This window comes from Nannospalax galili, unplaced genomic scaffold (genome assembly GCF_000622305.1).
Source record: "Nannospalax galili isolate Female #2095 unplaced genomic scaffold, S.galili_v1.0 scaffold39, whole genome shotgun sequence".
Lineage (NCBI taxonomy): Eukaryota > Metazoa > Chordata > Mammalia > Rodentia > Spalacidae > Nannospalax > Nannospalax galili.
Genome location: NW_008346683.1, coordinates 3631942 through 3643603, shown reverse-complemented (window position 1 = coordinate 3643603; position 11662 = coordinate 3631942). Strand labels below are relative to the sequence as shown.

General features: G+C 48.7%; 1 long non-coding RNA gene across 1 annotated transcript in view; it reads left to right on the top strand.

Annotated features, from left to right (window-relative positions):
* The first annotated feature begins 5196 nt into the window (after positions 1–5196).
* Positions 5197–11662, top strand: part of LOC115072038 — a 41401-nt gene continuing 34935 nt past the window's right edge. The window contains exon 1 of the long non-coding RNA XR_003851100.1: positions 5197–5365. This is a non-coding gene — a long non-coding RNA (uncharacterized LOC115072038). The remainder of the gene's footprint in view (positions 5366–11662) is intronic.

Here is an 11662-nt window from a genome sequence, read left to right as displayed (position 1 = left end):
CTCTTACACCGCTGGGTGTTTTAGGGCAAGGACTATGTATATTGGTTTGCTATTATATCCCTAAGCAACCACCACAATGTCCAGCATCCAGGAGGTTCCCCACACATGCAGTACCATCCTCCTCTGGTATCCACAGGAGACTGGTTCTAGGGCCCTGATAGACTCCTTCAGTCTGCAGGAAGTTCAAGCTTCTTATGTAAAACTGCAGAGCATTTGCATGTAACCTGTCCATACCCCCCGTCCCCCCATGCTCTAAATCATCTCTATGCACTTACCCAGAGCACTATGCAAACAGTTGTTAGGCTGCATCACTTCCCGGAGCATGGCAGGGGAAGAGTCCCCACATACTCAGTATGGACACAATTAGGGGGATAATTTGGATCCCGGTTGGTTAACTCTGCAGATACAGAACTCACAGATACAGGGTCTGACTGTGTTTGTCTTTTAAGCTTTTGTGAGACAGAGCAGCAAAGTCACCCAGAGCCCAAATTCTAGAGACTGCCTCTCCAGAGTCCAATCCCAGCCCAGCCTCTACCAGCTGTGTAGTCTTGGGTAGGCACCTCCGTGGGCCTCCTTTCCTTTAGCAAACTGGTGGTAGCAAATAGTCCCATCTTTATGGACCATTCTGAGGAGTAAGTGACTCCGTGCATATAAAACACTCAGAGGAGACCTTCACATGTGACCAATCTTTCATAAGGCTTTACTAGCCTCCTTGTCCCCCCGGCCCCAACCTGAGTGTCAGGTCTACAGGGAGATACTATATAACTAAAATGAGAGGTGGCTTTGCTATTTACTCCAGTTGGTTGTGGGCTGGAGAGCACAGGAGAAACTAGGCAGTCTTGGGTATGAGCAATGACAGTGAAAGTGGTGTGTGGAGATTGCCCTTAGATGCTTCTGTCTGAGTCCACATCAACTGAGTACACAGCACCACAGATCTGGGAACAGCAGAAGCTTATCTCTTATAGTCCTGGGCACTGGAACATCAGGATCAAGGTCCTAGAAGATCCTGTGTCTGTTAAGAGTTCATAGATTCATAATATGGGGCCTTATCAGTATGTCCTCATATGGCTGGAGGAGTGAGGGAGCTCTCAGAGGTCTCTCTCTCTCTCTCATTCTCTCTCTCTCTCTCTCTCTCTCTCTCTCTCTCTCTCTTTTTGTTCGTGTGGGTGTGTATGTTTCTCTCTCTCTCTCTCTCTCTCTCTCTCTCTCTCTCTGTTCATGTGCATGGGTATGTACATGTGTGTGCTGGTGTGTGTGAGCCAGAGGTCAACCTCAGGAGTCATGCCTCAGGAACGGTCCACCTTATGTCTTGAGACAGTGTCTCAGTACCTGGGGTTTGCTAGTGGACCCCAGGAATTCTGTCTCTGCCATCCCAGTGCTATGATTACAAGTGTGCCTCACCATGTCAGGCTGTAGTATGGGTTCTGGGGATCAAACTTGGGTCCTCACCCTTTATAGACAGAGCAATCTCCCCAGCCCTTCTTGGAGGCTTTTATAAGGGCACTAATCCCCATTCACAAGGAGTTCACCCTCAGGACCTAATCACCTCCCAAAGGTCCCACCTCCAAGTTCCCTTATTTTGGAGGAGAGGTAAGGTGCCAATACATATGTTTAGAAGGGATGTAGCATTTGGTCTGCAGAAGCTTACTACGATTCATAACCCATCACCTTTATCTCTGCATCAGATACGTTGCCACACCTTGCCGTGCTGCAAGGTGAGGGTCTGACTTGGGGAAATGGTGCCTGCTTTGTTTTTTGTCACTACCGTGTAGGTGTGGCATAACTTTAGACCAAGTTCCCTATCTCAGTGCGTCCTCAGGGGAGTGGAGGTTGCACAGTAAAGCCCAGGCCAAGGTAGAATGGTGAGGGGTTCAGGGAAATAGAGTAAGCCTCTGGCTTCTCCCTGAAACAGACCTTTAACTAAGGTTCCCAAGTCTGCCCTCCCCGCTAGAGCAGTGTTTATATCGTATTCATCTGGAATTTCCCACAATGCCTTGCAGAGGGAGTAAGCGCTCCTTACAAAGCTTGATGAGTGGATGAAGGAAGGCTTGTTAAAATCTCTGACAAGGGGTGGGGGAGGAAGGAGAACAAAAACGGGAAGGGGTAGGAGCTGAGAAGAAAGCCTTCTATTTTCACTGCAAAGAGGGTCTGGGGGAGACAGGTGGAAAAAGGGCAGAGGTGGGTGGGAGGGGGTGAAGAGGTAGGACCAGAGGATGGCAGTGGGAGAGGAGTGGTGGGGGCTCTGGGTGGGCTAGCTGGTTGTGTCCTGAACTCACAGCTGGCATGTGACTTTCCTGAACCCTGGGTGGGTGAGTGGGTGAGGAATGGAGCTGTCAGCGCCTGGGAAGCAGGTGGAACTCAGCAGGGATGCATAGCTGAGCTTGTGTTTGTGAGGCTGGAGGGGGTGTCCTGGAGGCTGGTCTCCAGGTCAAGGCTACAGCAGTAAGGGACAAGCCCTCAGCAAGTCACAGGGTGGGCAGCCGACATCTCTTCCACAGTTGCAAAAACACTCATCTCCCATGCCTGCCAGGGCTTTGCAAGCTCTACATTCTGACTGTGAAGTTGCCCATCTGATCCATGAGGCGTGCCATGACCAGCAGATGCCATTGCTCTGCTTTGATGGACAGAGACATTCAGGGTGTCGATGAGAGAGGGGCACATGCCAAGATGAGGATGCCACACATTTTCCCTGTGGCTAAGGAGACAAGGGGCTGGATCTTGAAGAAGGAGTTTCAAGAATGAGCCCCACCTGAGGAGAAGGCAGGGATGTGTCAGAAGGAGCAGAGGAACAGGATATATTTAGTGACAGTAACAGGAATTACTGCTCACACATGGTGAGCAGACCGCATGCAAGGCACTGTTCAGAGGGCTTTGCAGGCTGAGATCCATTGATTCTCACAGTGACACAGTTGGTACGTGCCTTTGGAATCTCCCTCTCATGGATGAGGGAACACAGGCACACAGGAAGCGTGGATAAGAGAGCTCAGTGACTTCTTCAAGGTCACAGCAATGTCAAGTGGAATGACTGGGATCCGAGCCCACGCAAGGCATCAGTGTGATCAAAGTGGGGATGAGGCGGGAAGGGCTGATGCATATGGTGAGAGAGGTGGAATGGAGAAACAAGAAGGGAAGATTGGGATTCTACCCTGCAGGCAATGGGAACCACGGATGGTCTAGCAGGAGAGTGGTAGAAAAGTCAGGGGGCTCAAGGGAGAGGGGAATTGGAAAGCCAGTCAGACCCTTTGTTTTCTAACATGGGCCCAACTTGCTGTTTCCTACTGGGTAGCCACGCCCACCTGGAGCTTAGGTCCCCGCACCATCAAGACAAGCTGTGCTAGTTCATAACTGTTACTTTCTGGAAGATGAGAGCTCTACCTGGCCCTGTGACATGCCTGGTCCCTTCCCACATCACTCTCTGTATGTCCAGTGCTGCATTTGGGCTCTTCCTATGTTCCTTGAATCACTAGACTTTTTCTAAAAAACGTCTTTCTTCAACCACATATTGGAGTTCCTTTATTCCCCAGGATCATAGGCCAGCCTTAGAGTCTTTGAAGAGCCATTTCAGAGATTCTCAGTGGAAAGTTGTCGCACAGGGTCCAGCCCTAGGCAAATGCCTGCACTTCTGCACAGCCTTCTTCCTTATTTAAGCATTGGCTGACCCTGCCAGGCAGCCAATGGCAAGTCAGTGGACATGTCCGCCACTCTCAGCTCTGAGAGGAGCTGTGTGACCCGGGGCAAGTCACTATACCTGGGATGCATCAGAGAAAAAGAAAGTCATACTAGACAGTATACACAATCTGAACTCTCATCTGCAAACAACATTGGCTCTTTCTAGAACCTTCCTCCTAAGTGTCTATATCATCTGTTGGCTCAATGATGATTTGTAGAGCCAAGCCAATTAGGGGCTAGACATCTTAAGATGAGATTAAGATGTGGTGCCTGCTCTAAAGAAGCTTCTTTCCCAAGTCCACCTTCTTCAAGGGTGACTGCAACTAGCTCAAGGTGGACAGGCTTTTCTTAGAAGGGTCTCTTCCCACTTGTCACCGAAGCCAGTTTCTTTTTAGTGTGCTTTCAGGTGGCCTCAACCCTGTTGAATACCCCAGGAACAGTATCTGTTGGTTGGACCTGGCCCAGCCTGCCCACCAGGTGGCCGCACTGTGGCACAGTCTCAACCTGAAGGGGTTGTTGGGAAAGAGCGCCCTCTTTGGCATGGAGGAGAGGCAACACTTCACCTCTTACAGGGTGGGTCTCAACTTCAGGCAGAATAGATACCTTATGGAAAGTGCTTTGGCCACAAGGGAGTTAGGGAGACAGGAGGAGCCGTGTGTGGGCAGAGGAAAATGGCATCACATGTCGCCTTATTCAATCCAACAAATCTTTCTGGATGCCTTCCCTGGGCTCTCCCCAACCACAGGCCTGCGTTTATGATCTCCCTCAAGTGTTCCATCAAAACACTTGCCATGCTGAATTTACATCTTGATTTGCCTGCTGCTCTTACAGCTGGGACCATATCCATTTCCTCTTGGAATCCCTGGTGCTAGCCCAGAGAAAGGACTAAAGTTTTTTGCTGAATGAATGAAAGATGGTTACTTAGGTACAAACACCCTGCTGAGGAAATCTTGGGCCACTCAGACCCTTGTCCTCAACAATGGGAACTGCAAGATGGGAGACTTGAAGATGCTGTTCAGGGTTCCCTAATGTGAGCCACTGAAGGAGGGACCAGCATCGAACTCACATCCTCAAGATGCTCATCTTGCCCACGTCATCCAGAGTAACAGAAATCCGGATTCAGCCAAGTTTGGGGCCCACTGGAGACAAATGAGGACTCTAATCTGTTTTGCTTCACTCTTATCTCTAACCAGGAATGAGGGCATGAGCTTTAGGGTTCGTCTGTTTGGACAAGTGGGATCTACTTGCTTGTCTACCTTCTGTTTGGGTCCCTCTGCCTGGACCTCTACCTTTCCTGTTGCAGCTCTGATGGGCAGGAAAAGAGGCAGAGCTTCACAGAGGGGCCCGATTTCCTTGCCTTCCAGCCCTGGCCGAGGCCAGCCAGTGAACAAGTTGAAGAGTTCCTCTTGAAGGAAGTGATTCAGGAACCACGATGGCCTGGCAGCCACTGTGACTCACAGCACATCAATGGGAGGATTGTCTGCAGGGCCCAGAATACCAACGCTCATTTCTTTCCTTCCTTTATTTTTCTTTTGCTTTCTTTCTTTCTGCTGTCCCTTTGGTTACACTGAGCCATCCCACAGCTGCCCAGAAACATGTGTTTCTCATCAGTGGCTTGGGAGCTACCTCAGAAGACTGCGGAGCAAATGAGATGGAGAGGGACCAGGATATGAGGGGGCCTGCAGCAGACCGACAGGTATGTGTGTGTCTCTCCTTCATCAATCCTTCCTGTTACACCAACATCCTCAGAGCATTTGGAATGGTCCAGGAGAAACTAGATCTGGAAGAAAACTAAGTATCCCTCTTCAAACACCTTTGTCTATAGATAGGACAGTGAAGCCCTAAGAGAGATGCTAAGCGGCCTGTCATATATCTCACAGTCAAGTTACACTTTGCATCTGGTTACTGTATCATTTCAGACTTCAAATCTGGAAATTATAGACAAAGGATGATTTTTCCCCCCTATGAGTTGTAAAAAGGAGCATTTGCACCTAATTTTACACCTACCAATTGTCCTTTTCCTCTTTTCTGCCAGTGGAGGGGGACTTCTGGATGAAGTCATAGATGGGGACCTTTGCACAGTCTAAAGTGCTTCTTACAGCTCTCTTCTGTTTGGCTGTCCCTGTAGAATGTGACTTGGATGTCCAACAGCTTCTGGGTATCCCTACTCTGCTTCCCCTTTATGCTTCTCCATCTTCTCAGTTCCTGCATCTCTCTTTCCTCCTCTGGCCCTTGAATGGTTGTGTACCACAGGGCTCGTCTCTTCATGCATCTCCTGTCATGGGTTCAGTGAGTACCAGTTAGTTCAAGACTTCTAAATCTCTTTGGCAGGTGGCTCATCTTTTCTGAGAGACAGACGTAAACACACGCCTGCACTGGCTACACCTTCCAGGGGTACCCCAAATGGAACTCATCATTTTCCTTTCAAAGCTCTTTGACTACTTGTTTTGTTGCCAAGCAACCGTGTATATGCCCAGCATAGCGAGTGTCCCAAGTCACACGGCATCCCCGGAATCTTGCAGGTCTGGAAGGGCCTCCTGAGGCCTAGAGATGATATGGGGCCATGGCTAAGTTACTTAAGTCTTTGATTTCTTCATCTGTAAAATGAAGATCATAAAAATACCTATACCACAAGGCTGTCATTGGGAGAGAGTAAGAGAGCACAGCACCATTAGCTTGGCACATAGCACATGCTCAGTTAATGCTGAGCTGTTACTTTTTCTGTACATCTCCGCACTTTCTCACCATTTCTCAAAGACAAAGTTGCCTTCTGACTTCAGACCGTTTCCCTGGTTTAGATGCCCTCCACATGCACCTAGGAACAAGCTCCCATTTAGTGTTCATGGAGGCCAGCTACTGTTTCCCTTAGCAGGGGCCAGCAACTCCTTTGGTTTCTAGGGAGAGTTTTGTTCATGTCACTGCCAAGAAGTTGATTGTACTACGTCCCAGATCCCAGCTGCCCACCTAGCATCACACTCCACCCCACCTGCCATACGCCTCCTAAGAAGGACGAGGCTGGTAGATCACGATGCTTTTTCAGAGCTGCTCACTCTTGTTGGGGAAACTTTCTTGTGTGCGGGGCACATGCATGTGATGCATGTGAGTGCATCTGCATATGGAGGTCAGAGGACGAATGTCATCCCTCAGGTGCTTTCCTCCTTTTGTTTGAGACAGGGTCTCTCATTGGTCTGGAGCTTCCTCAAGTAGGCTAGGCCACTGAGCTTCCGAAGACCCGCCTGTCTCTGCCTCTAATCCTGTCATCGCTGGGATTACAGCTGCATGCTGCCAGGCTTGGCTTTTTACTCAGTTTCCAGGGATTGAACTCAGGCCCCCGTGCTTATAAGGCATGTGGGCTCATGACTGAGCCAGCTTCCCAGTCCAGGAGACCTTTCTTTTCAGGGCACATTACCCTCTAAGAATCTATCTCCTCAGGTATTCCACCCCAGGAGCCCAAGGTTGGGTTACATGTGCCTTTCTTGCATCTCTAAAGCCCTTCCATGGGATCTGTAACACTCCATCTTTAATGCTCCATTGTCTCTTGTTGCCATGGCATCTACAGCATCCTTTTCATCCTGGGCATTCACCAAGCACATGATGTATATAGCAGGTACTATGCTTAGAACACAGTAGCACTTGTGGGTGAGTAAATTTTACATTCAGTAGCTTCCCCTGCAGACTGTGAGCTTCCTGAGGACCCACTGGAGACAGAATGGATGAATGAAATGAGGGACAGGAACTGCTGTGGGAAAGTCCACTATTGTTCATGGCTGAGCACCAGGGGACTTGTTCCTACAGTTCTCTTCATTCTACGGTGTGTCATGAGTACTTCCAATGCACCATGGCTTGTTCTGGGTCCTGGTACCATAACTGAGCAAGGTTAGCCTTGCAGTCTAGTTGGGGAAGACAGACCCACACCTGTGGGGCACTGCTATGATTGTGTTTTCAGAGGGAGGTTGGCAGCAGAGATGCCTTCCTGGCGGTGGGGGTAGGGGGGTGATCCATGCAACTGCACAGGGCCCAGTTCTCAGAAGGTCCCAAGCTTGATTTAAATCTCTGCTCTTCTTATCTTCAAATTCTTAATACATTCACCTTTGAACTTGTGTTTTGTAAGTGAGGACTGATGAGCAATGGAGCATGTATGTGAATAGAGGAGATGTGTGCGTGATGCATGTCCATGGCTGTTTCTTGCTGCCTCGTTTGCATATGGCTTCCTTTTTGGCCCCTAAGCGCAGGATCCCAGTGGACCTGTATGCTATGTAGGAGGTCAGGCAGACTTCAAGCAAGTCCAAGGTAAGCGTGCTACTCTACAGCTGAGTAAGCAGGAGCACTGACAGCCACAGGCAGTGAGAACCGCACTGTGTAGAATGAACTGCTTCAGATTCAAGAATGCTATCCTAAGAAAAGCAAGCAAGGCGGACACACGGACATCATTCCTACTAGCTCGGAATGCATGCGCGCGCGCGCGCGAGAGAGAGAGAGAGAGAGAGAGAGAGAGAGAGAGAGAGAGAGAGAGAGAGAGAGAGAGAGAGAGAGAGAGAGAGAGAGAGAGAATTGATTGTCCCTTTCACCTTGGTTGTTCAGCAGTTGCTAAAATGCTGGGTATGACAAAGTGAAATTGAAACAGTTGACTTTGTTTTGTGTGGTCTTTGCTGTTTTGGTAAGAAGGAAATGCATGTATGTGTGTGAGCTGTGAAATACAGATTGTGTTATTTTGTTGATTCTGTTTATGAGTTCTAAGTTCTTATATTTGCACTTAAAACTTGGCATTGCACAATATAAGGTCAATAGTAAGATTTATACTAATAGAGAACCTTTTTATTTATCTATGTCACTTCAAAAGACATTAAACTACAAATAAAAAAAAAAAAAACACCATAAGCCAGTAGCTGTAGTGTATGCCTTTAATTTTAGCACTCAGGAGGGGAGGCAGAGGCGGGCAGGTGAATCTTTGTGAGATTGAGGAAGACCAGCCTGGTCTACGTAGTAAGTTCAGGCCAGGTGGGGTTACGGAGAGAGCCTGCCTCAAAAAGACTGAAACAGCCCCCAAATCAAAGAAAACCACTAACAAACAACAGCCCCTCCCCACCATGACAGGCCCAAAGAGTCCATTTCAGAAAAGAGAGAACATTATATTTTAATGATCTTAAGGGCTTTTCTCCTGTATTTAGAAAAGGGGGTTTTGCAAATTATACAGGGATCCCTGGTTAGGAGGAGGAGAGTCTCTGTGTGAGACTTTCCTAGTGGGTATGAAAAGTCTCATTGGTCCCCTGGAACTTCCTTTGAGCATCGCCTTCCTTAGTGCATGTGAGGAAGTGGAGCACCAGCAGGTTCTGAAGGTCACACAAGGAGCACATGGACAAACCAGGACTGGAACTCTGCTGGCCAGATTCCTTGCTTCCTACGCTAGCCTCATCTACTTGCTGTATGCTCCTTCTGCCAGGAAGCTCACCCTAGGAGTCGCAAATAAGAATGTCTTTGTAATGAAATCATCCAAAGCACTGCAAGCCCACCGGAAGCCAGGGGGATGGGCCAGCACTGTGGGAGGGGCCCATCACCTGGCCATGTGTTTTCAGATTCCTGTTTTCTGACTTAGCAGTGGCATTTAAGCACTTGCCCTTCTACTCTTCCCTTGGTTTTTAGGACCTTTTGTGCCACCTCATCCTCAGCCATCCCATCCCATGTATCTTCTACCTTCCTGACACTGACATTGGAGGATGCCAGGGCAGTTCTATCAGGCTCATTCCTTCAGTGATTTCATTTAATGTAGTGACTGACTACATTAAATCCCCATCCACAGGTAGGGGACTGACTCACTTATATTCTTGGCCTGACCTCTTCCTGGATTTTTTTCTGACACAGCTGTCTGTATACACATTGGCACTCTGTGGTCCAACAAGACCAGATAGCTGGTATCCCCAGAGCTCCTGAGTCTCCTTCATCTCTCCCCTCCCCTTCCTTCCCCCCTCATTCACTTGGCCCAATCCTGCAGGATGTTCCAGTCCAGACCCTAAGGTGTTCCTGACTCCTGACCTTTCACACCTCACCTCCACCCTATGAACAAACCCTGAAGGATTTGCCTTTTCTGTATCCAGAAGCCAACTGTTTCCCCACACCATGGCTACTCCACCTCCATCCAAGTCACCATCATCTCTTATCTGGGTAATAACCTCTGACTTGCTCTCATCATGTTGGCCCTTATCTCCATTATCCAGAATGCTAGGGACTGCATTTGCTAGGTGGGAAAAACAAAGTGATAAATAGTATTCATAGTACTAGGTCATTGGAGGATGGAAGAAAGGAGGAAGGGAGGGAGAGATGGAGGTAAAGAAGGAGGGAAGGGAGGGAGGGAAGGAAGAAAGGGGGAGGGAAGAGATGGTTTGCTAGTCTAAGGTTGGCTCTAAAGGAACAGATAATGACAAACAAAAGGTGCATGTGGTGAAAATTATCCTTGAAAATTCCTCATGTGAGCTGTGAGTGACAGTGTTCTGGTGTCTGCCTTGAGCACCGGAGAAGGAAATGGCGAGACAGTGCTTTGTGGTCACGCTGTGTGAACACTCCCTGTATCATAAGTGCTGGCACCCCACCTTGGACTCAGTTCCTGGGGTGCAGCAGGCCCACACCTCTCTCTTTTGGGGGTCTCCTCTGGAGCATGTGTTTAAAAAGGAGGGAGAGGCTGCTACTGCTTCTGCTGCTGCTGCTGCTCCATTCTGTTGAATAAAAAATCCCCAACTGTCCAACTGCCCACCAGTGTTATTTACACAGACAATATTCCTCTTCTTCCTCCTCCTCTTCTTCCTCCTCCTCCTCCTCCTCCTCCTCCTCCTCCTCCTCCTCCTCGTCTTCTCCTTCTCCTTCTTCTTTGAGACAGGATCTCATGCATCCCAGGCAGGCCTAGGACTACTTATATAGCCAAAGATGACCTTGACCTTCTGATCCTTCTGCCTTTGCCTCCTGAGTGCCAGGTCATAGGAATGTGCCACTATGCTCACTTTTATGTAGTACTGGGTTGGAATCCAGGGCATCCTTCATGCTAGGCAAACATTCTACCAGCCGAGACCTTCCACCTTCCTCAGCCCCTCCCATCCTTCTTAAATGGAGTGTCTCAGTCTGTTTGTCCTCTGAGCACACTGTGTCATGTGACTTTGCTGCACAGGGGCAGGTGTTTTTCTTTCTACTCCTTTACGGTGTTTAAATTTTATACAGCTGCTCTTTTATATTGAGTAATGAGATAACTGTTGGAAAAATGATCTCATAGATGCAGAAATAAAAACTACAGGCTGAGCAGCTAATTAGATTTTAAGCCATCAGTCATGTAGGGGAGTTAAAAAGACACTATGGAGGACCGGTTGTTGTTAAATAGTCGCATGTTCAATGGCAAATGGCTTTGTTTCTCCCCCCTCCTCCTCCCTTCTTTCCTTCCTTCTGTTGCTGTTGACCTTGGATGCTGTGGCAGTTCAGAGAAGCAGCAAGTTGTCTGGAGAGTGATGCAAAGGGGCTGAAGGAGAATCTGTCATGCATGGGACCAGAAAATGCTGCAGGGAGTGCACCTGAAGACCAGAGAGGGAGCAGGAAGTAGAAGAAAATGGCTTTCAGCTCCTCCTCCTCCCCCTCCCCCTTGTCCCTCCTCCTCCTCTTCCTTCTCCTCCTTCTTCCTTTCTTCCTCGTCCTCCTCTCTCTCTTCCTCCTCCCCTCCCTCCTCCTCCTTCATCTCCCCCCTCTTCTTCCTTCTCCTCCTTTACCTCCTCTTCCCCCTCCTCCTTTTCCTCCTCCTCCTCCTCCTCTTCCTCCTCCTACTTTTCCTCCTCCTCCTCATTTTCCCCCTTCTCCCCTCCCACTTCCCCTTCTTTCTCTTTTTCCCCTCTTCCTTCTCCCCTTCCCATTTCCCTTCTTCTTCCTCCTTTTTTAAACTTATATACCTGAGCTTTAAGATATTTATTTACAAAGTTCTTGCTATGACAATTGCTTTTACAATATATCAAGGAGTCATTTACTA